Below are 9892 nucleotides of genomic sequence, written 5' to 3'. Positions count from 1 at the left end.
ATTTGGGTCTGTCCCACATGTCTGCCACCCAGTGGTCATTCAGGGCCCTGGGAAATGTTCCGTCCACTTGTTTCCTTCTGTAAATCCTTGATGTGCTCAATAGAATCAGATCCATGCACATGCAACTCGAGGGAGAGCCTAGAAGTTCCTGAACAACTTTATGGGGCTGTGTACTTGATATCCTCTCCGTTCACGATCTCCCAGGGCAGTAGATCCCTCAGTTTTTAACAGAATCCAAAAGGTTTCCCTGGAACTCCTCTTTTTGTCCTCCAAAGTGCTGTGCCTTCATTTACCTTCCTCTGCAATGAACTTTCATGACTGGTTACCTGTCTGTGGTCAAAGAAGGGAGGGCAGAGGGAGGAAAACGCAGTGGTGGTTCACTCCACACTCCTGCAATCACAGCTGCACCTACACAGTCTGGTCACCATGGGTTCTCATCACTGCCTCTGCCACCACTGCCAGACTATTGCTTGTGGGCTGGGTAAGAGAGACCACAGAAAAGCAAAAAAACAAAAAAAAAAAACAAAAGTAAAAGCAAGACTGGTATTATCATATTCTCCCTAGGACTTTCTTTCTAACTCCTCAAACCAGAACGGGGTGGATTTTCTTGGACACCTCTCTGTTTATGCTGCTGCCCATTCTGTTTTCATTGAATTACATGCAGGCCAGGCACACTGGATGGAAAACCATGTAAACTGACTTTGAATTCTGTACCTTGAATTCTGGTCTTTCTTGATCTACCTGCTCCCATTTACTCTTCAGAGTCCTAAAATATCGCTTTCCTCCTATAACTCAACAATAAAAAGATAAACAACCTATTTTTTAAAATGGGCAAAAGACTTGAATAGACATTTCTCCAAAAAATATATACAAATGGCCAAAATGCACATGAAAGGATGGTCAACATCACTAGCTATTAGGAAAATACAAATCAAAACCATAGTGAGATACCATTTCACACCCACTAGAATAGTTGCTATTAAAAAAAAAAACAGAAAACAAGTATTGGAGAGGATGTGGAGAAATAGGAACACTCATTCACTGCTGGTTGGAATATAAAATGGTGCAGCCACCATGGAAGACAGTTTGGCAATTCCTAAGAAAGCTAAGTATAGAACTACCATATTACTTGGCAATTCTACTACTCAATGGAAAGATTTGAAATCAGGGACTCAAACAGATATTTGTACACAGATATTCATAGCAGCAGTATTCACAAATGCCAAAGATGGAAGCCACCTGTGTGTCATCAACTGATAAACAAAATGTGGTATATACATACAATGGAATACTATTCAGCAGTAAAAAGGAATGAAGTCCTGATACATGTGACAACATGGATAAACCTTGAAGACATCATGTTGAGTGAAATCAGCTGGACAAAAAAGAACAAATATTATATGATCTCATTGATTTGAAACAATTAGAAAAGCAAACTTGTAGAGTCCGAATGTAGAATATAGTTTACCAGGGGACAGGGAAGGGGTAGAGAATGAGGAGTTAATACTTAAATCATACCGAGTTTCTATTTGGATTGACCATAAAGTTTTGGTAATGGACTGGTAATGGCAGCAGAACACTGTGAATGTCAATTAACAGCACTGAAACATATATGTGAACATGGTTAAAAGGGGAAATTTTAGGTTGTGTATGTTGCTAGAATATATATGCTTAAAATCCATAGCACCGTACAACACAGTGAACCCTATTGTAAATGATAGACTATAGTTAATAGTACAATTATTAAAATGTTCTTTGATGAATTGTAACAAATGTTCCACACTAATGTGAAGCATTAATAATAGAGTGGTTCATGGGAATTCTGCATTTTGTGCATGAGTTTTCTTTAAACTTATAACTTCTCTAATAAAAAATATGGAAAAAGTAGCTCCTCCTTGTATTCTGTACAGAATTTATAGCTCCAGCCATGGGAGATAGACCAGAAGTGTGTTTTTTTCCATATGCACAGAGCTGGAACCGAGCCCATCAGGGTTTGCATTTTTTTCAAATATTTTATTTTGAACTAATTTAAGACACAGTTGAGTTGCAAAAATAATACAGTGAGTTTCTGTGTACCCTTCACCCTGCTTTCTCCAGTGATAACATCTTACATAAACATAGTACATTTTCAAAACCAAGAAATTGGCAGTGGTACAATAGCATTAATTAAATTACAGACCTTACTTGGTTGGCATCAGTTTTTCCATGCACTTGTTTTTCGGTGTAGAGTATTATGCAGTTTCACCGCATGTATAAATTGGGGTAAACACCACCACAATCACGATACAGGTCTTCTATCACTACCAGGAAACACCCTTGGGCTACCCCTTTTTAGTTACACCTTCTCCCCAACACTGACCCCGGACAACTGCAGATCTGTTCTCCATCACTATAATTTTGTCATTTCAAGGTTATTATATAAGTGGACTCATACAGTATATCTATCAATTTTTAACAGAATTCAGTCATTGGCACCGTGTGCTTTGCACCTATTCAGCATTCAGACAGCCAGCAATATTCCCTTTACTGGAAAAAAACTGTAACAAAGGAAAAAAAAAAAACCCAAGCAAACAAAAAAACACAACAAAAATACTGCCTCCCAACCCAGATTCCTCTAAAAAACACAAAAATTTTTAAAGAAGGAATTGTAACCCAAGATAGCTAGAAAGACTAAAATCTGTAAAAGGACCACACACCCATTATTGTCCATTTCTGAGCATCTGAGTGCTCACCTGTAGGAGTCAAATTAAGCCAGTTTCCCCAGGACTTAATGCCTTTGAGTCATTGCTTCGGGTCATGGACTCCAGAACAAGGGCTCGGTGTGTGGAGTGTCCCCTGCTGAGCCCCAGTGTGCCCCCCTCCACCTGCCCAGGGCTGTGAGGGCTGGAGGTAGGCGTGTCAACACAGCCCAGGGAAGCTGTGCAGAAAAAGGCACATTTAAACACACCCATTGTCCCTGTGGCTTTGTCAACAAAATATTTCAATCCCCAATGAATCTCTCCGTGTGCCTCGATTTATTTTTAGGTGCAGCACAACAGAGAGTTTCTTTCTTTGCTTTCCTGTTTGCTCACAGTTATTACTTCCTCCTCACGGTTCATCATAGCAGCAGTCATATAGTAATCACCTGGCAATCTATTATAATTTATTACGTACTGAGTGCTGTAAAGGCTCATAAAACTTACTAGGTGCCTATAAGAATGCCATTATCAGCTGCAGAGCTTAGAGGCACTCTTGGGCACTTAGTGTGGAGCTGGGGGGCCAAATGTGGGACAGGCAGCTCTGGGGAGCAAGTTATTAATTCTAGCTTCCTCCTGGCAGCGGAAGTGGATGCAGCGCTCAGGGGGCTCCACGTGGTGAGGACAAGGAGGAGGAAGTTAACGGAGCACGTGACCTTGATGAGGTTTAACAGAAGCAGGCAGTGCCTGTAATAAGAAAGAGTGGCTTGACCTCTTCAGTTATGAAACACGGTGCTGTTTCTCCTCTCTTCTGCCTTGAGACCTCTGGCCATGAGATGATGGGGAATGAGAAGAGGGGGGGAAAGGGAGCTCACATTTATTGATTACCTCTGTGGCTGTTACTGATCTAGGCATTGAGGTACAGAGACAGGAACCCACAGCCCCTTATAGAAAACAGATGATAAACAGATGAATAAATAAATGTAGAAGGTCTAAGAAGGAGAGTAAAGTTGGGTAAGAAGATCAAACATAAAGGACTGTTAGTTTTGACAGGTTAATTAAGGAAGGCAGTTCTGAAGATGTGATCTTTGAGCAGAGACCTTGAAGAATGGAGAGAACAAATCAGGGAAATATCTTAGGGAAGAGCACTGAGTCAGGGGAACAGCATGTGCAAAGCTCCTGGCAAATTGGAAGGGCAGCAATTGGGTCAGTGTGGCTGGAGCCCAGTGGGCCAACTGGAGAGTAGTAACAGATAAGGTTGGAACAACAGCCATGGGCTAACTGTGAAAGGTATAAGAAGAACTGGATTTGCTCCCAAGGTGATGGTAAGCCATTGAAGGGGTTAGAGTAGCAGAATGGCATGATCCTGTCCATGATCAAAAAAGTTCACTTTGGGTGCCATGTGGATGTGTGCAGAGTGAATTGGAGTGGAGAAAGATAAGGAATCCCTGTTTGAGTGTGACAATCACTTGTTAGGCTTATGTACCCATCTTGTGTATTCATACACCAACGCAGGAAGTAAGTAAAAAAAATAATCTCCATAGGACAGAAAAGAATCTGCAACTCAAATAAGTTGAGCGACGTGGTCCAGGTTATTCATAGAAAAAACAGTAGAGCTTGGATATGAAACTGGGTCCATCTCACTCAGATCCTTCCTTTCATCCCCGAAACACACTCATTGTAGAGCCCTTGCTTTAGAGAGCCCGGAAGGGCCACTGTGCTCACGTTGCCTTCTTCCTTTGGCAATGGAAGCATGGTGTTTGTCTTGCCCTCGAGGTTAAAACTTCTAGCTACTGGATACCTCTGCACTATATTTTCTGGTACTGTCCCAGGTGCCTTTATAGTGGTTGTCAGAGAACCTGCAGCTCTTGTCAAATGAGGGGCCCTCTCTGGACACCCTGCTTACCTCCTGGATTGCCCCTTCCTTGTTGAAGACACCAGCCCCGTGGTGAGTTCCTCTGCACTCCTGCCTCTTCCGTGATATCTCCCAAAGAAGTGTTGTTTTCCAAGGTTGGCTCAAAAAATATCCTGCAATTAACCAGTCTTGTCTTCCAGTGAAATGGTAGCTGATATGGGTTCTGTTAGTGGTTTTGATGGTGTCTGACCAAATCCTCCCAGTCCACACAAAGAGAGAAAGGAGGATGCTTAGTTATAATTGACATACCGAGTTTGGCCATTGTACAGGCATCATGAATATATAATCTGGGACTTCAGAGAACTAAGCTAAGTCATCAGGCTCAATGGAATTACTCTTATTAACACAAAGAAATGCTGAATTTGTATATATTCCTCCTCAGTCTTGGTCATTTATTTCAAAACCTGAATTCCACTCAACCTCAGAAGCAAATATTTTTCAGTAATGTCAACTCAAGAAAATTGTTGAGAAAGCTCTGTTGCTATTTGATTTCTCACCTGCCACCAGTACTCAGCCCACTATGATTCAATTCCTGAATCTTTTCAGGGGTGCCAGGTATCCTCCTAAAAACACCTAAAGAAGGTGTGAAACCTTCTTTCTGCAGCAAAGTACCCATGGAAGGAAGAAGTCCTAAGAATGGCCCTGTGATGGTTAAGTTCATGTGTCAGCCTGGCTAGATTATGGTTTCTGTTGTGTGGTCATGTGAGGATTGGCCCGATTGTTACTGTAAGGACATTTTGTGGATTTAAGACATCAGTCAGTTGATTGTATCTTATGGTTGATGGCATCTACAATCAGCAGAGGAGATTGCCTTCAGCAAGGAGACAAGTCTCTTCCTTCAAGGAAGAACTAAGGATTTCAGCAGTCAGAAAGAATTTCTATCTCTATTTCAGCCAGCCAGCTTCTCTGGGGGAATTCATTGTAATGTTCTTTCGCGTTCCCAGCTTGGGAATTCAGATTTGCCAAGCACCACAGTCATGTGACACAAATCTCATAAGAAATCTCCCAATATTTACATATATATATATCTCCTGTTGATTCTGTTTCCCTGAAGATCCCTGACTAATACACCCTCCTCCTCAAAACCTGTGAAGGCAATGAGACTTTGTGTGTTGTATGACATGGCTGACTTTAAAAAGGGGGATTTTTCAGGTGATCCTTATCTAGTCACATGAGCCCCCTGAAGCCAGAACTGTCTCCGCCTAGTGGTAGAAGAGGAAAGCAGAACAGTCAGAGGGACGTGAAGCCCGGAGAAGGACTCGCACTGTTGGTGGTTTGAAGATGGAGAGGAATGTGGGAGGCCTATGGGAGCAGAGATCAGCCCCTGGTTGACAATCAGTAAGGAAACGAGACCTCAGTCCTATAACGTCAAGTACCTGAATCCCAGATGAACTTGGAAAAACCACAAGTACCTTAACTCCCAGAGCCTCCAAAAAAGGCCCTGGCTAGCCACACCTTGATGTCAGCCTTGTGAGACCCTGAATATAGAATTCATCTGAGCCCAACCTGGCCTTTGAGCCACAGAAGGGGAGCTCAGAAAAACTTTTGTTTCATGCTGCTAAGTCTGTGGCAATTGATTATGGTAGCAATGGAAAACGAATACATATCCCTTCGTGTGTAATTAAGTCCTGGGCAGAAGAAGTAAATGGAATTCCTGAATATTCTACTTGTAAAAACTAAATTAGAAGCATTCATTTGCACGGTAAAAGGATTCTTTACATTACATGAAAAAAGTCCCTTTAAGTAGCTCTTATTCAAGGGTTTGTTTACAGATCATTACTTGCTTAATAGAGGAAGAAACTAAAAGCTGAAGTGTTCCAAGCTATTGCTGATTAAACAGCAATCAGAAATGAAAGTATGAAATTATAATAACAAATTGACATTTATACATCCATTTCAAATACTTTTCATTTTACATTACTGAAAGCTAAAATTCCAGATCCTCATTCTCCCCAGCAAACTGGCCAACCTTATTCTAGTTGCCTGTAGAGCAGACAAGAAAACTGATGCTCAGGAGAATTTAGAAGTAGAGAGGAGACAAGGAACTCTTGCCTTGGGTTCTTTGCTCCAAGCTATTTTGCCTCCTAATTTTTTTTTTTTTTTTTACCCTGCAGAAATGCTTGAAGAAAATGCACAGCCTGGAATTTATAATACTAACTGTTTATAGGTTACTTTTTCCTCCATTTAAGAGTCTGTGTCTTGGATAGTTTTCCATAAGCACAAATAAACATACCTAATTCTTACTAATTACTGAGTAGGATTCTTCCTTATGGATATGCCATATTTAAACAGTTCCTACTGATGAGCACTTAGAGGTTGTTTCCAGTTTGTTTGCTATTATACACAGTACTGCAATAGCTGTTGAACCTGTTTGTGTTCCAAGACTCGAGGTACATATGCATGAATACATTTATAAGAAAAAAATCTCAGCAGTGAAATTGCTGGGTCAAAGGTATGTCCATTTAAATTATTTCCAAATTGCATTTCCAAAAGTTTAATCAGTTTATGTTCTTGTCAGTTAACTATGAGGTTGTCTATTTCTCCATGCTCTCACTAACACTAGATTGTTCATCTTTGTCTACTGATTTGTAGAAACTCTTTGTATATTAGGGAAATTAATTCTTTGCCTCTCATTTGTGTTGCAAAATTTTTCACAGTAGTTCACTTGTGGGTTTTTGTTTTATTTTTTTATTCCCCCTTCACCCCTCCTAGAAAGTAGTTAACCTCTAACCAACATTCTATCTCTGTGAATTTGCTATTTTTAATCATCTCTTATAAGTGATGTTATACAATATTTGTCCTTATGTGCATTGTTTATTTCACTGAGCATAATGTCTTCAATTTCTTCCATGGCTGCATCATGTCTCATAACTTAATTCTTTCTTATGGCTGGATAATATTCCATTGTGTGTATGTTTACATTTTGCTCATTCATTTGTTGATGAACACTTGTGTTGCTTTCAGCTTTGACTATTGTGAATAATGCTGCCATAAGTGTTGGTGTTTGAGACCCTGTTTTCAGTTTCTTTGGGTGTTGTACCCAATTTGGACATATTATGTACCTCAAAATGCCATGTTCTTTGATGCAATCTTGTGGGGGCAGATGTATTAGCATTGGTTAGGCTGGAATCCTCTGATTGTTTCCATGGACTTTTGCTGACACTTTGGGGATGCTAGCCCAGTGTTTGCTCTGGAGAAGGTAAGAGAGGACAAAAGGCCCCAAGAGCAACATTTTGAACAAAGCACATGAGCTGAGAGAGGAGCTGGAACAGAACCTAGGATCAGCAGACACCAGCCACGTGCCTTCCCAGCTAACAAAGATTTTCCGGACACCATTGGCCTTCCTTCGCTGAAGGTATATTTGTGCTGATGTGTTAATTTGGACATTTTCATGGCCTTCAGACTATAAATTTGTAATTAAATAAACCCCCTTTATAAAAGCCAACCCATTTCTGGTATTTTGCATAACAGCAGCATTAGCAAACCGGAACAGGTATATACCTAGAAGTGAGATTGCCGGGTCAAATGGTTATTCTTTAAGAATTCTTCATTCTTTCTAACACTGAACTTTAGACCAGGAGAACATGGAGGGGACAGAATTACCAAGAATCTCTGCAGAGGAAGAGATTCTCCTTAGGTCTCAGTTCTGGGGAAGAGGAGAGGAACTTTTGTCAGGCCCCATTCCCAGGGGCAGGTTCACTTTTTCTTACGTCTCCTCATTTAACTCTGAGATATGTGCAATTTTGCCCCCATGCATCAGGTGAATAAACTAAGGTTCCAAAAGGAACACTAATTTGTTCAAGTTTACAGACATTTAAATGAAGAGTCAACTCAGTTTGGTTCCCAAGCCCATGGTATTTCTGTCATCAAAAGCTTCCTCTACAGACATTTGCAGAGCTGGGGAGGTGATGAAGAAAAGTATCGAAATTGACACTAGAACAAGGGCATTTTTACCCCTGATGATGGTTTTAGGGTTCAGGCTAGGGAGCAACAAATTCAAGATTTCGACTCAAAGATTTCCATTGCTTTGACACTTTATCTTCATATACACACCAACACAATTGCAATTAGTCTGAATAATTAGTTGTCACAATTATCCTTAATGACTAGACTCAAGGTTCTGACAAAGGAGAGGGGCATCAGGTGCAAGTTGCCTGTTGTCAATGAAAAAACCTAAAGTGGAACTAGGGACCTTCATTCCTGGAACCCCCTATGTCCCAAACTCCTCAAATTTTGCCTCTGGGATACTATAATGTTTTAGAAAATCTATTCAAACAAAGTAAGAGTTCTTTTACTTTCAAAATAATTACAGCTTGGTGAATAGTGTGGTTGTTTATCATATATGCTCAGTCTTACTGTACACAATGCCTGGCTTAAACTATGCATCCCATAATAAATCTTTAAGTTAATAGCATTGTTCTCTAGGTAACCCGGGCCCTTTCTTATAACTCCATGTGTTCTGTGAGGCCATCAGTCATATGCTAAATCTGTCTCTGGCTCATTAAATAATTAAAAGCCTTTAGGATCAGGTTTGTTGCATTTATATTCATTCCTGCCCCCATTCTCTTGAGTGATTTTTTTCATAGCTCAAATAAGGGCATTTATTGAATGATGTCTTGTAGCAAATAATTTCTGTGCAGTATTTACCAGTTCGGATATGAGCTTATGCAGAATGGTATCTTTATTGGCAGTAGAATTCTGACAATAACTGCATATTTCTAGTCCATTCATTCATTCATTCATTCAATACTTACTTAATGTCAGCTGTGTGTTACACACTGGGAGTGCAAACACAGTTGTGATTGACAAGTTTTCTGTTCTTTACAGAGCTTCCAGTACGTGAAGGACAGAGAGAAGAAATTGTTGATTGTAAGAAAAAAATGGTGAGTGTTGAAGAGAAGATTAAGAAAGAACACAGAGAGTATGGTCCTCTGAGAGATGGAAGAAGGGAGTAGGAGAATGATGCAAGTCTTTATTGAAGAGCTCCAAATGAGTGGAATTGTGAAAACTGAGTAGGAGTCAGCCAGATGGATAAGGGAAGAAGTGAAGGGAAAACTTAAGCCTCAGGGAGTATGATATTCTCAGCAACACCTTGAAAAGCTCAGACATGGCTGAACTGATGTGTCAGGACGAAGCAGGAGCTGGAGCTGGAGAGGCAGGCCTTAATTTCTGGGTGCATTTGGCTGTGTCTACATATGAGTGAGCAGTTAGCCATGGTGTCCCACAAGGTCCTGCAGGAGAAGCAAAGCTGACAGATGCCTGGCTCCTGCTTGAAGTGGCACACTGTGTGAATTAGGCAGGG

This window comes from Choloepus didactylus, chromosome 15, assembly GCF_015220235.1.
Source record: "Choloepus didactylus isolate mChoDid1 chromosome 15, mChoDid1.pri, whole genome shotgun sequence".
Lineage (NCBI taxonomy): Eukaryota > Metazoa > Chordata > Mammalia > Pilosa > Megalonychidae > Choloepus > Choloepus didactylus.
This window is presented reverse-complemented; position numbering follows the sequence as displayed.